The following is a 14715-nucleotide window of genomic DNA, read 5'->3' on the forward strand; positions in this document are numbered from 1 at the left end:
CCATGTAGGAGGCATTCTATACTAGCATGAAATCATGTAGCATATTCACGACAGTAATCCATGTAACCATATCTTAAATTCATAATTTAAATAAAATTTGTTATCTCGAGTCATCCGTTAATGTGCTCGTTGAAAAGCTTTTAAATGACTTAAACATATCTTGAAAAATCAATGTGAGACCCAAATAGACATGAATCTGCTTTGCCACTATTGTACTATATACAAAATAACATGCCTCTGAATCGTCTGGGTATTGAAGTAGCTAATGAACTGAGACACAGATGTTCTATTATCATATGCGTAAAACTGAAAATTAACATAGTCTATAAGGTTCCTATAACTCTTCCACAGAGCCAAGTAATGTTTCTAAACTTCATTATCATCAAATGGAGCTATAGAAGCAAAAGAGATTACCCCATTCTCCTTAAGGGTCGCTATGAGTTGCCCTATGCACTGAGCAAAAGTTTTAGGATCAGCTTTAAAATGCTACTTTGACATTCGAATGTTTACCCTTGATAGAAGAAACATGGGAGGGGCTGAGATCATCTAAATCACAGAAGATGCTTAAGTTTCCATTTGTTGGACGAGGAGAAAATAAGGCAATGTAATCAATGGAGAAGGAGAGAATGAAGTGGAATTGGACTTGTGGGTTGATGGGTACGTCTGAAAATGTGACATGTTTGAACTCAGCTCCTATGTATTCACTGAAGACACCAAAGGTGTTGGGTGCTGTCTAGGTTGATGAAGAGGGAAAGGTATACAATAAAAAAAAAAAAAAAAAAAAAAAAAAAAAAATTAATTGATCAAGATTTTATATAGCAAATGATAATTTAGAAATTATAATATATTATTTATATTTTCCTAAGAATTCATGTACCAAGATTTTTATTTAAAAAAAAAAAACAATGAAAAAACATCTTATTATGTAAATATTAAAATTTCAATTTTTTTCAAAAGGTTAATCAAAGCATTAGTGTCATAATTTTTTTTATTAAGATTTTTCACGTCCATAAGTCCTATATTTATATGGTGTTATAATAATATCTCATATGGTTTGTATTTTATAATTTTTAAACAAGGTATTAATTTTTATAAATAACTCTGAATATTCACACTTTAATATTGAAATTATAAAAATATTTTACACATTATTATTTACATAAAATTACATGCAATACATATGACCTTCCAACTAGCATTGAACTACTTCTTAAAGAATAAAAGAAAATTTTGATAGTCCTTAAAGTGATAAATATGTAATGTTAAGTTTACCCTTATATTAAATAGAAATTTCACTTCTCAAAACCTACATTTTAACTCCATTGAGACCCTTCCTCTCCCGATCTATTCGGCTCATAATTCTTTGAATTTTAGTCCACCATCTTCTATGGAACCCAAAACATTCACAATGGTGAATTAGCTTTCAAATTTATGTTGCCTATTAATGGAAGCTCCTGTAATCTAAGAATGTATACTCAAGTTGAGAAATGATATCAACATTTTATTTATTTACAAGAAAAGGATACCAAGTTAGTTCAAATTTGTTTTTATTCAATCTTCAATTTTTTTAATTTTTAATTTAATTCTAACTTCAATTTCATGTGTGTATAACTCAAAGAAATTTATGCCCATTAGTTTTATCTCTATTTATTTTTCTGTAAATGAATGTCCGTTCTAAATGAACTAAGTCTACATTGCCTCATTTATTATGATTCCTAAGTTTCACTCATCCTTTTAAAAATAGTTCAACATTAAACTAAGTTTATCTTTTGTTTAGGACTTTGGAAAATTTTAGCATGCCATCTGTAAATTGAACATTTTCCCATAAAACCTGCACCTGATAGGTTGAAATAGATCATTTATAAGAAGTTGAAGGCACACGAGAACCTATATCCACTACCAGCATGCAATACACATCAACTGCATCCGCTATGCAGGAGGCATTCTAGACTAGCATGATTTAACATGAAACTCAATTTGTGATCATAAATAATCAGAGGAGCCACCCGCATCATCTGGTCCTGATTGGGGCATCCTTTCCTCTAACCGCCCTTGCCTATCCATCATGGCTTGCATCTGGGCTCGAAAGCTGGAGACCTCCGATTTCAATTCCGCGTTCTCCATTTCCATCATCTACATCCGTCGAGCCATCTCCTGCTTATCATACTCGGCCTCTCGACACTGTCATTCCATCTCTACACGAGCCGCCACACCTACGGATGATGTTGCTGTTGGGGCGATGTAACCACTTCCAATACCTTTCACCTAGTCCCCCGCTCGTTACCCAAGCACCTGGGAAGTGATCTCGAAATTTGTCATGTGCTGAGTCCCCTCTGAAACAGGTGCATCCCTCAACTCGACCATCCGTGCCTAATTTCAATTATGAAAATGATAAAAAGGAATAAGTAAGACTACAAATTTGATGTTTTGAATAAAGTAATAAACTAAATCTTTTGCTTCACTTACATGTCTGTCCTGCGCACCCTCGCACCACTCCCCCGATTGCTGTTGGTGTGTTCTCTGATACAGATCCGGCAGCGGCTCTGACTCACTCGAAAAATAAGCAGCTCGAAAGCTATCCCAAGTATAGGAGTTACGTCGTATAATATTAAGCCCAAGGGGTAGATCATCTCCTCAGGGAATGCGTTTTAATCTCAATTTCACATTCTCCCAATCGAAAATAAAAATGTACTGAACTCAGTTTAGATTCAGAGTTTTCAAGGTTGTTCAATTTTACTTCTGATAAATTAAATGGCACGTAATTTAAAAACCATAAAACTAACTTTCACTCAATTAAAAAACAAGTTTGGAAATCCTAGTCTACTTAAGGAAATACCTAAACGGGCATTATTAAAGATGGCAACTACAAATAAGGAATTAAAACATGCAAAGGAAACTCAATCAAACACACGCACACACTAAAAATCAAACCTTTAATATGGATCAATAATTCAAACCAAGAACTCGAACAAAAATGCAAACACATCAAAAATCTAAACTTTGAATGATACCGAAAAATAAAAATACGAATTTTAACAAAACTGAAAAATATGAACTTTGACGAAACTGACCCTAACTAAATTAATTAAATAACTTGGAACATTAAACTAATCTACGGAAAAAAATTTAACCGGAAGAGAATAAAAAAAAAACAATTAAACTTCAATAATAATGAAACACCCTAAATAATATTCGAAATCTAAAAATTCCAATAAACTCAAATAAAAAGTTAACAATATTCAACTGTTTAATTAGTAATAATAAAAGAAAGAGTAAAGATAAAGAGAGAGAGAGAGAGAGAGAGAGAGAGAGAGAGAGAGAGAGAGAGAGAGAGAGAAGAGAGAGAGAGAGAGAGAGAGAGAAGCAGAGATGCTCTGGCTGCTGGTATTGTTGAAGTTTAAGAGAACAGAGGCTGGTGGAGCTTTAGGTAGATGGGATGGTGACCTGGTGTGGCTTCTGTGGAACACCCGAGAGGCTGCTGATTCTGATGGTGTGTCACGGGCTGCAGAGACGAGTAGCTGTGATGGGCTCTCAGTTCTCTATTGGTGTTGGTGCGCTCGGGTAGTAGAGGGGAGCTGTGGCCGGAGGCTGTGCAGAGATGCAGCAGTGCTAGAACAGGGGCTACCACGACTGCAGATGGGGGCTTGCTTGCTGGGATGGTCTGTAGGTGATGGTTGTTGCTGAAGGTTGAGAGCTGCTCAAAGGTGGCTACCTGGGTGGTGCTGGGTGCTCAGCTATCACGGCTGAGTTGTAGAGCCGAGGGAAGGGGAAGACGTAGGGAGAGGGAGAGAGTTAAGGAAGAGAGTATAAAAGAAAGGGAGAGACACAAGGCAGAGAGGAAGAGAGAATGGGGGAGTCAAATAGAGAAGAGAAAGCGAGAGGGAAGAGAAAGAACAACAGAGGAATTTATGAGAGGGAGCAGAGGGAGAGAAAGGCCAAGGAAAAGAGAAGGGAAAGAAGAAGGAAAAGAGAAGAAGAGAAGAAGAAGAAGATGAAGAGGAGAGAACAGTGGTCCACAGGAATAAAGAGGATTTAAATGGTAGGGAGGGCGGCGCCCTAGGATCCGGCGTGGAACAACCCGATCCGGCCATGCATGGTCGGGTCACATCAATAACCCAATTATAATATTTTTTTTTCATTTTTTGTTGTTCTCTGTTCATCACAAATCTGACTCTTCTGGAGCTGGTTTCTTGCAAAATGCAAAACACAAAAGTTGTAGATAATCCTTTCCTCTTTCTCTAGAAATTTGAATCATCTCGATCAGAACTCTAACAGAAAAGTTATACTTGAAATACGAACAGGTGTCAATTTTGGTTTTTGAGATTTTTCCTGCAACAAAAAATTACCAAAACTTCATAAATAGTGCAATAAAGTTCAAGAATGATGATTTTGACACTTTATTAAAATATTGGACAATTTTGGACATTTAATTAAAAATATAAATTGTAAAGCCCGGGTTAAGATGCCAAATTACGTAGTTTTGACGCGTAATCACACCCCCCAACTAACGTTTTGCTAGTCTCTAGCAAATGACGTGAATGAATCTCAGGGTGGTATCTACAACTACATACTCCAGTAATCATGAAATCAATGCACATGCGACATAATTATACCACTTCACATATAAGAACATAATTGAATTTCACACAAGCTCGTTCATATTCAATGCACACAACTCTAAAGCACGTCACTCATGCAAGTTTCATCGTTTATATGTGATTTGAGAGCAGTGTACTCACATGAAGTTAATCAGTGGCCCATTCAGAGTTAATGCAATCATATAAGTTCAAGTATAAACAAGTAAACTCTCGAGGTGTGTGTGATGTGTGTGACTCAGTACACCTAGGACGCCAGTGGACACCTACAGAATGGTCGCTTTGACTCGGCCTAACTGGTATACCCTCAAGAACACTCAAAGAAAATGGGTTCACTCATCATATGTGAGGAGGAGTGTCATGATCAAACATCCCACATATTAAAAGGAACAACACTAAGTATATGGAGTGGACTAGTCTGGAAAGGATCTAGTCTATCTATGAGGTGTCGGGTCCTTCACCCTAGCATCTTCTCACCTACTCGCCATATCCAACTGAGACCACCCTAGATCAACTCATTCACAAACTTGTCGTGAATACATATGAGGCATTAACCGGTTGAAGCATCTTCATACGTGGAAAATATGTGTCGTCCTTTACTTTTTGTGATATGTATTTGGTCCGGCATTGACATTTCATTTCATGCGCATGTATATTGCTTATTCTTTATTTTTCTCATTCTTCATTTTCTATCTTTTCTTGATCAATTAGGACAATCATAACACTTCTTTTGTAATCTTCAAACAATCAATGAAAATTGAGCTCGAATAGTGGTCTATAAACTAAGTCTATCTCTAGGGATGGCTCAGCCTTCACATTTTGAGTAGGCTACAAGACCTAGGTTTCTATCTCCCCACTAGGTGTCACCTCTAAGCTAGCAAATCAAAACATAGACTAGTATACAAAGGAATCATCCAGAAAAAGAGAATTGAGTTCCATGAACTCTGATTTGATATTAACGCTCAAAAAGACGATAAATAGCTCAAGGATATCTCACAAGGTGTCATAGTCGCCACGGTTGTTCTCTCAGTGCTCACAAGGAACCCTAAGTACAATGAATCATGTAAATGTGTTTATTTAGCCTCGTGAGATGCATGTAGATACAAGAAATTATATAGCCAAATTAATACGAGTGTACTGCCAATCGATTCTTCATGGAGTCATAAGATCATATAAATAGAAACTATGCATGATTGACTCAAGTGTGTCATTCTTAAGTTATACGCGAGTATGTGAAAGGTATGAGTCAATGTTAAGCATGGCATAATGCAATGTAATCCTTCAGTGCTCCTCCTTCTTTCTCTTTTTCTTTTTGATTTTTTTTTTGTATTTTTTTTTTGAAATATAAAACCCAGTACGTGTATGTGCACAGCGTCACATGCGAATGCTCACCCCCCCCCCAACTAAAATGGAACATTGTCTTCAATGTGAAAGCGCAGGGGAAATAAAATTGTGCACGGTAAACAACTAATGGAACAGTACTGAATAATGTAACAAGAAAGAAAAGGGAAAAACACAATTAAAACAAATAAATGAAAAAAAAATAAAAATAAAAATAAAACAGTAGCATAGAAAGGTCAGAGGACTCCCCTAGGGTCCTGCAAAAGCAAGACCTCTTTGTCGACATCTAATGGAGTCATGAAAGGCTTTAGGCACTGTCCATTGACTGTGAAGCGGTTGCCATTCTTCAGATCTACAATCTCTACCGCACCATGAGAATGAACTTTTTCAATAATATACGGACCACCCCACCGGGATTTCAATTTCCCAGAAAACACATGCAGTTGAGAGTCATAGAGTAGCACTTGTTGAGAAGGGAAAAGTTTTTCTTTGATGTTCTTATCATGTAGCAACTTCATCCACTCCTTAGCCAAACGAGCATTATCGTAAGCGTCCCTTCAAGATTCTTCAAGCTCGCATACCTGTAATTTTCTTAAGCCTGTGGCATCATCAAGTGAAAGGTTAATCTGTTTGATAGCCCATAAAGCACGATATCGAATTTCAACAGGTAAATGACATGCCTTACCGTATACTAACCTGTAGGGAGACATCCCTAAGTTTGTCTTGAAAGCTGTTCGGTAGGCCCAAAGTGCATCAACAAGTTTTTTTGACCAGCCCTTACGATTAGGACGCACAGTTTTCTCAAGTATCGTTTTGATCTCTCTATTGGCCAATTCAGCTTGACCACTGGTCTGAGGGTGGTAAGGGGCAGAGACTTTGTGTGTTACACCATATTTTTGCATGAGTTTTTCAAAAGGTTTGTTACAGAAATGGGACCCTCCATCACTAATGATTGCCTTGGGCATGCCAAAGCGGGCAAATAACTCTTTGAGAAAACGTATGACAACCTTGTGGTCATTGGTTCGACAAGGTATTGCCTCCACCCATTTAGAAACACAGCCCACAGCGGCCAAAATGTAAGAATGCCCGAAAGAAATGGGGAAAGGTCCCATAAAATCAATACCCCAACAATCAAAAATCTCAAGAGTCAATATGGGGGACATAGGCATTTCATTCTTGGCAGTAATTTTTCCTAATTTTTGACAGGCCTCACATGCTTTACAAAAATTTTCAACATCTTTAAACATGGTAGGCCAGTAGAGTGGCCTACTGGGGTAATATTTCATACTTTGTAATATTTCAACATCTTTCATACTTTGTAATATTTTTGAAACAGTTTTCTTAGCAGCAAAGTGGCCTCCACATGTCCCACCATGGCAAAAATGCATCACAGAATTAAATTCATCATTTGGAACACATCTACGCACCAATTGGTCAGAACAATATTTGAACAGGTATGGATTATCAAAATAATAATGTCTTACCTCAGTTAGGAACTTACGCTTGTCCTGGGTGAGCCAATGGTCTGGCATTCAGTCGGTGACAAGATAATTCACAATGTCGGCGAACCATGGAGCGCGTGACATAGCGAAGAGACGTTCATCAGGAAAGTCATCATTTAAGGGAGGGGACACCGGTACCTCGGGTAGCTGCAACCGAGAAAGATGGTCAACTACAACATTTTCCACGCCCTTTTTATCGCGTATGGTGATATCGAATTCTTAGAGGAGTGGAATCCACCTGATCAACCTGGGTTTGGCGTCCTTCTTTGCTAATAAATATTTCAAAGCAGAGTGGTTAGTAAAAATAATGATAGGTGCACCAATGACATAAGAGCGAAATTTTTCTAAAGCAAAAACAACAGCTAGCAATTCCTTCTTAGTGGTAGTATAATTTCTCTGAGCATCATTCAAAGTTCGACTGGCATAATAAATAACCGACGGCTTGTTATCAATTCGTTGACCTAGAACAGCACCAAGAGCGTAGTCACTAGCGTCGGTCATGATCTCAAATGGCAAGTCCCACTGAGGAGGTTGCATGATAGGTGCAATAGTCAAATGTCGCTTTAGTGTTTCAAAGGCCTGTTGACAATCATCGGTCCACACAAATTCAGTTTCATTTTGCAACAAGATACATAATGGTTTAGCAATACAACTGAAACCCTCAATAAAACGTCTATAGAACCCGGCATGACCAAGGAAGGAGCGAATACCCTAGACTGTCTTAGGGATAGGTAACTGAGAAATCAGCTCTACCTTGGCCCTGTCAACTTCTATACCACGCTCAGAAACCAAATGTCCGAGTACTAAACCACTACGTACCATAAATTGACATTTTTCCCAATTTAGAAGTAAATTCTTTTCTGCACATCTTTTCAAAATCGCAATTAAATGTGTCAAACAATGATCAAAAGACTTACCGAATACAGAAAAGTCATCCATAAAAATTTCGCACATATCATCTAACATATCAGAGAAAATACTCATCATACAGCGTTGGAAAGTAGCAGGGGCATTGCATAGACCGAATGGCATTCTGCGAAAAGAAAAGGTGCCAAAGGGACAAGTGAAGGTAGTCTTCTCTTGGTCCTCAGGTGCTACGGCAATTTGATAGTAACCAGAAAATCCATCCAAGAAACAATAAAAAGAATTACCAGCTACTTTCTCTAATATCTGATCTAGGAAAGGTAAGGGGAAATGATCTTTTCGGCTAGCCGAATTCAATTTACGATAATCAATGCATATTTGCCAACCCGTTACTTTCCTAGATGGGATCAATTCTCCATTAGCATTTTCAATGACAGTCAAACCAGATTTTTTTGGAACTACCTGTGTTGGGCTTACCCATTTGCTGTCGGAGATTGGATAGATGATGTCAGCAGCTAATAATTTCAGCACTTCATTTTTTACCACCTCTTTCATGGCTGGATTCAACCTCCTTTGTGCATCTCGAACTGGTTTAGCGTCTCCTTCGAGGAAGATGTTATGAGTGCAAATAAAAGGGTCGATACCCTTGATGTCAGCAATAGTCCATTCAATCGCTCCTCGATGCTCTCGAAGTACCTGCAATAATTTAGTTTCCTGTTCAAGAGTAAGGTGTGAAGAAATTACCACAGGGAATGTGCCATCTATTGGACCCAAGAAAGCATATTTCAGCTCAGCAGGCAATGGTTTCAACTCAAGTGTTGGTATTTCTTCTGCGGATGACTTTAGAATTTCTGGTAGGTCAATGGCCTCAAATGTAGGCTTACGCCAACTACTTGTATAACTCGCATCAAACATATGAGGAACACTATTTGGGATCTGATCCTCGAATTCTAGCAATAATTCATCAATCCCTTCAAACTACGTAAAAGAGTCATTTTCAAGTGCGGCATCGACCTCGAGTACCGACAGTAGCTCTGAAGTGTGTAAGTCATCTATCACATCGACTGCATGAGTATCTGCATCATCACACCCACTTGACATCCTATGAGCATTAAAAACATTCATTTCCAGTGTCATGTTCCCAAATGTGAGCTTGAGGACTCCGCTCCGATAGTTAATCAGAGCGTTTGAAGTAGCAAGGAATGGTCGCCCCAAAATGACAAGAGCCTGATAAATGGTGGAAACAGGCTGCTGCATATCCAAAACAACGAAATCTACGGGATCGTAAAAGTTGTCAAACTGAACCAAAACATCCTCAACAATAGCTCATGGAGCCTTTACAGATATGTCTGCCAACTGTAGCATCATAGTAGTTCTCTTCAATTCATCTAAACCCAGCTGGTCATATAACGAAGACGGAAGCAGATTCACACTACTCCCAAGGTCAAGTAGAGCTCTTCCAATACGAGATTCACCGATCATGATTGGTATCATAGGGGTCCCAGGATCTCTAAGTTTCTGTGGAGTCTGACTAAGAATCAATGCACTGACCTGCTTAGTTAAGAAAGCCTTTTTTTTCACGTTCAGTTTCCTTTTCACGGTGCAGAGGTCTTTCAGGAATTTTGCATATGTAGGGATCTGCTGTATAGTATCTAAGAGTGGGATGTTGATTTTTACTTGCTTGAATATCTCTTGAATCTCCATATGATACTTGTTCTTTTGTTCAGATGTCAAACGCTGAGGGTATGGGACCACCGGCCGGTATTCCGTAACTAGCTTATCTTCCTTATTATCGGGCGTTGTAGAACTTGAGCTAGCCTCATCTAATTTTTTCTTTCCTTTATCTATCTCATCTACCGCCTTAAGTGTCAGCACGGCTGGCTATTGATCAGTATTTAATTCAGGACGGGAAACTTCTTTTCCACTTCGCAAAGTAATAACTGCTTTTGCTGACTCATACGCATCCCCTGAAACATTGTGCACTGACTGTTGTTGCTGTCTATATACCTGGGCCAGTCTTGGGATCACGCGACATTATCATATAAGACATCATTGGTATTATGTCATGTAATAGTCAAATAATTTTATATATAGTAATTACCTAGCAATGATTTAAGAATAGCCTCGATCCACCGCGATGTGTCGTAGGGAGTTTGCTGCGGGTCGCAGCATTTGTTTCACATATGGCCTACAAGGAAGATGTAATGACGACTTATTAGAGACATCATTGTGAAAAATTAGTGATTATAATACAAACACATCACCTGATAGAGCAGGTCGCGGAAATGGTGACACACCACATCCTAATCCTCTTGGGATATCTTATCGTATGGCCGCGCTTCTACTTCATTTCCCATCGCTCGAAAATGGGAGTGCATTTCGAGCGATAGGACTTAAATTTATTACACAATTGGACGTCGACCACCCTCCTCACATGGTCATCCTCGAGGATGTCCATATCAAACTCCTCCTATATATATAGGTAATACAATTACAATGTTAGAAAGTTGTTAATTAGCTAGTATATTAAATGTAAAAAAACATTTAAATTGAAAACAACTTTATAAGGTTTGGGAACTTACCAAAATGCGCATATAAAGAACCATGCGCTGCTCCTGAGTTACCTGCAGCCATCTGAATACGATGACTGGGGCATACTGTCGACATATAATGCCGAGCTCCCTCATCCACGTGGTGCACCAATCGTTCAGTGGGGCGGTGTATCCTGGAGGAATGTTAATCCAAATCCACTGTTTAGTAGCATAAGTGGTATCCATGACGGTCAGCAATTCACCCTGCGTGTCAGTCGCATAAGTGGTATCCATGTCTAGCCGAGGTTCCGATGGCTCAGACAATGGTGCCGCTGCATTAGAACCGATGGGGTCTGCCGTTCTGGAGGATGTCGGATCATCCTAATGCGATGTACTAGTGTGCTTGAGAGGATTTCTCCAACGTCGGCCTCCTGATGCCATATCTGCAAATTAATAGACAAGTAAATATAAGAAGTACGAATATTAAATGGATGCAGCATACATCTATTTTTAAGTTATTTACACATGTTAGATACATAATGACAAAAATAACATGCTTACCCCCCTATACGTCCTCAATATCGATATCATCCTCACTTTATAAAGTGTCTTCCTCTTCACTATAGTACTCGACCCCTGTTTCATCTTCCTCATCAGTTTCCTCATCGTCAATGAAGTGAACGTCTACAAAAGGTTCAATTGTAATGTCAACAGTCCCTACGTGTTCTGCCCTGGCACCATCCCTACACAATGGTATAGGATCAGCGCCTTCTTCGATGACATATGTAGCAGATTGCGCTGCAGCGTGGACAGATGACTCATATTCTTGGAATGTAGTCTCACTGGCACTCATCTCACTATCTGCAACTTCTACAATAGCGTACAAATTTCAGGGAGGAATCTTTTGGGCCACATGCCATTCACCTTTCAAATTTGTGTCTTTAAGGTAAGACACTTGTTCTTCCTACGTCGCAAGTACGAAAGGTTCATTATGATACTAGGTCTTGCTAAAATTGACACTGGTGAAGTAGGCATCAGTGTTTTACCTAGTCTTTTTATTGCCGATGTCCCACCAGGTACACTTGAACAGGTGGACGACTCTGTTTGCTCCTTAGCTAAGCTCTATAATGTCATCCAACACACCAAAGTAGTCAATTTCTTCATCTCCTTCTGTGCCTAGCACCGCAACCCCACAATTTTGGGTTCTTCTATGCAGTTTAAGGGACTTTGTATTAAATCGTAACCCGTTACCAATGCAACCGCTGTAGCGGTTAACTCGTTGATCAGGGCAACATGCCAATGCATACAAATCTTTACTTGCCGTTGGTTCCTTATTGTAAAACATGACTATTATCTATTAAATAAATAGGAGTTTAGAAGAATAAACCGTCAATAGTAAAAACATACATTGCTTCTCACTCAAGCAGTTTTTGTTACTTACACGACTCCCAAACCATTCGATAAATTCCTTCTTATGTCTTTCGTCAACATTCCTTTCATTTTGGGTTAGGAGTTCAGCTTTATGTTCGCTATATGCAACAGTAGTACATGTTAATGTCAAGTAAGTATATAATTATGCATATGTAAATACAATGCAAAGTAAGGAGTTTGGAACCACGTACTCACTATATGGAATAGTTTCATCACAATTATTGAGGACGTAAAAATGAGCCTTTTCTAGGTCATCCATATCAATGAAATCGTCGTGCACTGAGAAACCGAACATTTTCTCGAAATATAGAGCTCCTGGGTTCTTCATCTTTTGCATTAATAGCATGAGCATCTGCATGTCGCTCATCACGAGTGAACATTGTGTCAATATCATGTAGATACATTGAGCAAAATGCATGACATTCACTATCAATGTACGCCTCAATGATTGAACCTTTCGGCCATGTCTTATTGTGCACGTACCCCTTCAATGTGGACAAGAACCTATGCATTTTACGTAGCATTATAGACTTGTAGACACAATAAATAAATAAATAATAAAAACAAGAAAATCACATGACCATTAGACAAGGACTTTATACTTTACCTCTCAATAGGATACATCCAACGATATTGAACTAGTCCTCCAATTATGGCCTCCCTTGGTAAATGGATAGCTAGGTGGACCATCACATCAAAGAATGTTGGCAGAAAAATTTTCTCCATCTTGCATAGTATGATCACAATGTCATCCTGTAACCATTCAAGTACGTTTATGCTCAATTTTTTTTAGCACAACTGCCGAAAAAAGAATCCCAACTTAAACAACACCGAGCAAACATCTTCAGTCAAGTGTCCATGAAGGAAAACGGGTAGAACCCGCTGTAGAAGGACGTGACAGTCATAACTTTTCATTCCTAGCATCTTCCCTTCCTTTGTGTTTATGCATCGAGCTATATTCGATGCATATCCATAGGGGAACTTCACGGATTTCAACCATTCGAAGAATTTATTCTTCTCATCCTTCAAAAATGTTTAACAAGTTGATGGCATAAGAATTTTGTCCCCATCACGAAACAGTTGCAGCTCAAGTCATATTCCCATATCTTCCATATCTCAGCGAGCATTTGCGGTGTCTTTTGTCTTCCCATTTATATCAAGCAATGTACTAATGAAATTCTCACAAATGTTCTTTTCGAAGTGCATGACATCCAAGTTGTGGTGTATTAGAAGATCTTTCCAGTATGGCAACTCGAAGAAGATGCTTCTCTTTGTCCAATTCAACTCCCACTCAGCGCGTTTTCTTTTTCTACTGGTGGGTGGTTTCCCAGATTTCACATCTCCGATCAACCTTAGCTGGTTTAATATCTCTTCCCCACTTAGCTGCTTTAGCAGTGACCTTCATTTAGGTTTTCCATTGAAGCTTCTGAGGCCACGAGTCCTCCAAGGATGTCCAGTTTATAGAAAATGGTGATAACACATAAAGCATAACTTGCAGCCATGCTTCAAGGATAAGGACCCAACATCCTTATTACATACTAGGCATGCTAAGTAACCTTTTGTGCTCCAACCTGACATGTTGCCGTATGCGGGGAAATCATTAATTGTCCACAAGACTGCAACATGCATCTGAAATGTTGTCCCGGTTTCCATTTCGAATGTCTCCACTCCTTTTTCCCATAATTCTTTCAACTCTTCAATTAACGGACGCAGGTAAACATCAATATCATTACCAGGTGCTCTCGGTCTGGGAATCAGCAGAGACATATAAATGAAAGGTTCTTTCATACATCGTCATGGCGGCATATTGTATGACATCATCATAACTGGCCACATGCTATATAGGTTGGTCATGTTACCGAAAGGATTGAACCCATCTGAAGCAAGGCCAAGTCTGATGTTGCGAGGATCACTAGCAAACCACAGATGTATTTGATCAAATTCGGCCCAAGCTTCAGAGTCCGCTGGATGGCTAAGGGTGTTTACATCTTGAAAACGTTCTTGATGCCATCTCATATCTATAGCAATCTTTTTGCACATATACTATCATTGCAGTCGCAGGATTAATGGACAATATCACAAAACTTTTTTAGGGATTTTTTTACCCTTCTTCTGATTAGTTGTATACCTCGGTTCACCACATTCTAGGCACTCGTTTGCATTTTTATGTTCACCATAAAAGAGTGCACAATCATACCTATATGCATCTATTAGAGTGTAACCGAGACCTTATTCACACATGTATGTCTTCGCCTCATAAAAACACTGGGGAAGTGTTTCACCATCAGGAAGTGCTGCCTTAATGAGGCTTAAATGCATGTTGAATACGCTCTGAGATAACCCATGCATTGTCCTTGCATGAAGCAACTTTATCAGAAACTCTAATTTTGAGAACTTTTTACAGTTTGGATATAGGGGCACCCATGCATCCCTCATAAGATTAGCAAATGA

At 38.8% G+C, this 14715-nt stretch overlaps 2 pseudogenes; both read right to left on the reverse strand.

Annotated features, from left to right (window-relative positions):
* Positions 1–207: 207 nt before the first annotated feature.
* Positions 208–2130, reverse strand: LOC131158677 (chitinase 1-like; annotated as a pseudogene).
* Positions 2131–6528: 4398 nt separating this feature from the next.
* On the reverse strand, positions 6529–13539 carry LOC131158678 (uncharacterized; annotated as a pseudogene).
* Positions 13540–14715: the final 1176 nt, after the last annotated feature.

This window comes from Malania oleifera, chromosome 6, assembly GCF_029873635.1.
Source record: "Malania oleifera isolate guangnan ecotype guangnan chromosome 6, ASM2987363v1, whole genome shotgun sequence".
In the NCBI taxonomy this organism is placed as follows: Eukaryota; Viridiplantae; Streptophyta; class Magnoliopsida; order Santalales; family Ximeniaceae; genus Malania; species Malania oleifera.